The sequence below is a fragment of the Rousettus aegyptiacus genome, unplaced genomic scaffold (genome assembly GCF_014176215.1).
Source record: "Rousettus aegyptiacus isolate mRouAeg1 unplaced genomic scaffold, mRouAeg1.p scaffold_m13_p_13, whole genome shotgun sequence".
NCBI classification, from domain to species: Eukaryota; Metazoa; Chordata; class Mammalia; order Chiroptera; family Pteropodidae; genus Rousettus; species Rousettus aegyptiacus.
In genome coordinates this window covers 13780386-13785677 of record NW_023416288.1, presented here as the reverse complement: position 1 = coordinate 13785677, position 5292 = coordinate 13780386, and the positions used below count along the sequence as shown (strand labels likewise).

Here is a 5292-nt window from a genome sequence, read left to right as displayed (position 1 = left end):
TCCCAGAGCTAGAGAAAGACCTCAAAAAGTTCCAGGAAGTATCACCAGCTATCATCCAAAAGATCCTAATGTTTCTCAATACCTAAAATATGTCACAAGCTATGCTTGTTTACAGGAACTGAAAACGGATTCCCAACAGGAAAGACCAAGGTGCCGAGTGCAAAGACCAAGATGGCAATGGGACATCGTGTGCCAAAAGGACTGTGCGCAAAAGGGCCGAGTACAACGGTGCATGCCTAAAAGAATTTAATCGCTCCATGCCACAGCCTATAAATACAAAAGGCTGGTTCCCAGTGGGGGAGAAGTTGCCACAAGAGCACGAACTCACCTTTCTGCAGTCCTTGATTAAAGAATAAAGTATCTGCTCTGCTTTACCAAACTCAGGCTTGTTCTGTTAGCATAATCGGCACTGGGCAGAAGGACCTTGGTTTGGGTCTCTGGCCCTCAAAAAAACTGGTAACAGAGGAGTGATTGAAATATATATACATACATATATATGTACACACATACAAATGTATACATATGTTTGTATATATACAGCCAAAGTACATTCTAGAAACTCTGAAACGTCAAGAATAAAGTGAAAACCTTACAAGCATTCAGACAGAAGAAACAAGTTGCCTGTTCATGAGATTGGCAATGAACATCTCCTCTGCAACATTAGAAGATAGACTGGCATCCACACAGAGAAAAGACCTGTATTCCAACTATGCCATGTTGGCCATAGACTCAAGGATAAGCAAGGATTCAGAAAATAGATCTAATTTAAGGAAAGACTCAAGGAAAGATTTTCAACAACAAATGAATGTGGACAGAATATTCAAGATAAAAGGGCCTATGAAGAAGAGATGAAAAGAGCAGTGAGCAATAAAATTTCCAATGTAACCGTACTTAAATTTAAATTAATAATGATAAATTGGGGATATGGAAAACATGTAAAAACAGGAAACATTGAAATAGAAGAGACATCATGCTAGAAACAGTCTAATGTGCTCAGCCATTCTTTGAAGCAGGTGGTTGAGATAGGAAAGAAGTAAAAACATTCAAAGGTCAGAGGAGGCTAGGAGCAGAGCAGGGATGAAAAGTTATTCCAAAGGTTTTATCTTTGGGGGGGGAGCAGTGAGGAAATTGAGCATTCTTGTGGCAGAAATATTGGATATAGTGTTTTCTACTAATAAAAGAAAAATAGATGTCTAATTACAAGCGCAGAAAATTAAGAAGTATGATGAAACTTAAAATTTAATAAGGAGATAAAACAGTAAACAATCAAGTAAAAATAAATGTAAAAGTATTATGGAAAGAATCTCAAAAACATTGGGCAGGGCATAATACTCCTGTGAATTCTCTCACATAAAGACACAGATTCAGTCGAAATGAAACTCAATTATAGACTGTTTAAACAAACAAACAAACAAAAAACAGGAAAAAGGGTAAAGAAAGGCTGAAAATGAAGAGAGAGCCAAAAAGATATCAGAAAAACGTAAATAAGAAAAACAGTGGCAGGAAGAGCAATAGTACTATCAGGAAAGATTAAATTCAAGTTGAAAGTAATATAGCAGTAAGTAATGTGTATGCACCGAGACAGAGATACGATATGGATGTGGATGTGGATGTGGATGTGGAGATTAAATATAAATGAAGATACAGATGTACATATAGATATAGATTAACACTTACAAATTGTAAGAATAAAATTTCCAGTAGGAAAAATGTCAAAGGGCAGAAGTATAAAGTTTTACCAAAAAAAAAAAAAAAAATTTAAATATTACAAACATTAAAAACTGTTTAAACTCTACTAGCCAGGAAAATATAAAGTAAACTTATCAATGAGACATCAACTTACTCCCATCAGACTGACAAAATTAAACAAAATAACACATTTCTATTGGGGACATATGAAAAGTTTGTTATTTTGCTTTGTTTTATTTTTAAAGAATGTGAGCCGAAATGGGAACCATTACAGCTTTTCTAGAAAACTGTATGGCAAATCTATTAAAATTTGGAGTAGTCTCTGATCTACCAATCCCACTTCTGGGAACCTCTCCCATAGAAAGAACACTAGAAGGTAAGGATATATGTACCAGATGTTTATTGCAAAACTGCATGTTAAGGCAAAAAAAAACATTAATAAGGAAATGATGTATAAAGTGCAGTGTAACTACACCATAGAATGATCTTGGAGATCTTTCCAGGTAACTAAGAAAGGCAAAAAAGCAGAAAAGTATACAAAATACCATCCAATTAAAATCCTTTAAAGGTGTGTAAGAAAATGATTATGTGATATGATTATGTGAGCATGTAAGAATTAGAAATAACAGACAAACAAACAAAAAAAGACCTTTGAGTCCAGAGAGTTAGCTGGACACTGCCCGCAGCGGCAGCTTCCTGGAATCTATAGGAGAGAAGTATTAAGAATCATTGCTCAGGTCATTTGCAAAGTTAAAAAAGTGTGTGTGGTGGGGAGAGAATATCCAAAAAGTGAGAGTCTAGGAGCAGTTCCTAAGAGTTTTAAGTCCTAGATGAAAATAGCAGAATCAACTTGTTTTTGCTTTACAACAGCAACGAAGAGTAAGATCATGGGTTTCAAATTTGTGAATTTTAAGGGCACTTACATCTAGGGCAGTGGTTCTTAACCTGGGAGACTATGCACCCCAGGGACATTTGACAATGTCTAGAGACATTTTGATTGTGATGACTGGAGGTGGAGGTGTTACTGGCATCTAGTAGGAAGAGGCTAGAATGCTGCAAACATCCTACAATGCACAGGACAGTCACCCACAACAAAGAATTATCTGGCCCAAAATGCCAATACTTCTGAGATTGAGATACCTTCCTAGGGTGATCAACCAACATCCTGGTTTGGGAAGGACTGAGGAGTTTCTCAGGACTGAGGGCTTTCAGCTCAAAAACCAGGAAAATTCTGGGTCATTGCAGATAAAAATGATTAGCAAAAAAAAAAAAAAAAAAAGTGACTATGCAGAGCACTTTTGGCACTCAAGATACTGATCTAAACTGGACTTATCTCTACTTCTACAGATTTCTTCACAGCACTTTTAGAATTTGGAGTTACAAATATAAAAAGAGTTTATCTCATTTGAAGAATAGTTTTCTCAAGTAAAAGCTGAAATTAGGATAGTGTCCTCACAGTTTTTTCACTTGGTAAGTGGATATAAAGACTAACCCATAATGAAGTGTGTGTTTGTCAAAATCAGAACTGTATATATGAAAAGTAGAATTTTGCTGTATATAAATTATACCTCAATATACCTGACTTTTAAAAAAGAAAGTCTCTTCTATATTTTTAAATAAGTAATCCTAATTGATAGATTAATTCCTAGGTCTAATGTAAGTCAATTTTTAAATAAACAATATAGTTTCGATAACTTGCCATGATACTTAAAGAATAAAATTATGCTTTAAAAATCTGTCTTGTCTATAGCCATGCCTCCCTGAACAAGCCCGATCCTGTCTGATCTCAGAAGCTAAGCAGGGTCGGGCCTTGTTAGTACTTGGATTGGAGACACCTAGGAAGACCAGGTGCTGTAGGCACAAAAAAATGAAAAAAAAAAAAAATAAGGGATTGTAAACTGACAAGGTCCTTGCAGTCTGTGAGGTCAGCCAAGGGTTGCCTTGTCTAAAAGAAAAATAAAAAATAAAAATAAAAATCTGTCTTAGGGAAGATGTTTCTGTGCAGCAAGTAACAAAAATCACTGACTCAGCTGAATTAAGTAATAAGGAAATCTATTTCTCAGAAGTATTATAACTTTAGATGCAGTAAGTCAGTGATCTGGCTAAGTGCCCTGAAAGTGTGTTGGTGCATTTATCCTCAGGCTAGTAATGAAACACATAACAATTCCAGACAAAGATTTCTTCTTATATCACTTTCTTAAGAGCTAAAAAACGTTTCCTATGTGTCCCCACATGACTTCCAATCTTACCATCCAGGATTAGTTCATATGCTTATTCTTTTTTTCTTAATTGTGGTTATAAATAAATTTACCCTCTAAACAATTTTTAGGTGTACAGTACTGTATTGTTAACTATGCATAGTTGTACAGCAGCTCTCTAGAATTTTTCATCTCACATGCCTGAAACTCTATACCTATTGAACAAGTCATTTTCTCTTTGCCTAAACCCCTGACCACCACCGTTCTACTTTGTTTCTACATGAGTTCGATTACTTTAGATATCTCATATAAGTGAAATCACAGGTATTTATTTCTTGTGCTTGGTTTATTTCACTTAGCATAATGTCCTTGAGGTTCATCTGTATGTAGCATATGAGAAGTTTTCCTTCTTTAAGGCTACATATTATTCCATTGTATGTATATGTCACATTTTTTGGTATCCATTTTTCCGTAGATGGACATTTGGGTCGCTTCGAAACGTTGGCTATTGTGAATAATGATGCAATGAACATGGGTGTACAAATTTCTCTCCCAGATTCAGTTTTCAATTCATTCCATTTATCCAAAAGTGACATTGCTAAACTATATGGTAGTTGCATTTTCAATTTTTTGAGGGATCTCCATACTGTTTTCCATAGTGGCTACACCATTTTATGATCCCAGCGACAGTGGTACAAGTGGTCTAATTTCTCTGCACCATGGCCAGCATTTGTTATTTTCAGCCCTTTTTTTTTTTTTTTTTTGATAATGGCCATCATGAGGTATTATCCCATTGTGGTGTTGATTTGCATTTCCCCAATGATCAAAGATGTTGAGCATCTTTCATGTGCTTATTAGCAATTTGTACATTTTCTTTGGAGAAACATCTATTCAAGTCCTCAGCCTAATCTTAACTGGATCATTTGTTTTTGTTGTTGTTATTGAGTTATAGTTCTTTATATATTCTGGATGTTAACCCTCTATCTGATATAGGGTTTGCAAATATTTTCTCCCAATCCATGGATTGCCTTTTCACTCTCTTGATTGTCATACTCATTCTTAAACCAATCACTAGCAAGTGGGATGGGATTACTAGTTTTGGAAAACCAACCAACACCTGGGTGTAATGGTTTTTGGGGAATCCATCACTTAGGCAACAACAGGACACCTGCTTCAATTTTGGGTTTTATCTCAATTTCAAATAGAGAAAAGAGTTTAGTAAAGATAATTATTGAAAGTAATTATCTCAAATAGATGTATGTATACAGCCACAAGTGTAAATGAGGACACTGGATAGAGCCTCAGGTGACCTGGGTTCTTTTTAGGACTCTTAGAAATTGCTAGCAGCATGACCTTGTCAAATCACTTAAACTTTTAAAACTTTATCTGTAAAACTAAAGTGCAG

The 5292-nt window shown here is 35.4% G+C and overlaps 1 pseudogene; it reads left to right on the top strand.

Moving 5' to 3' along the window:
* The first annotated feature begins 3431 nt into the window (after nt 1-3431).
* On the top strand, nt 3432-3549 carry LOC118611045 (annotated as a pseudogene).
* The last annotated feature ends 1743 nt before the right edge of the window (nt 3550-5292 follow it).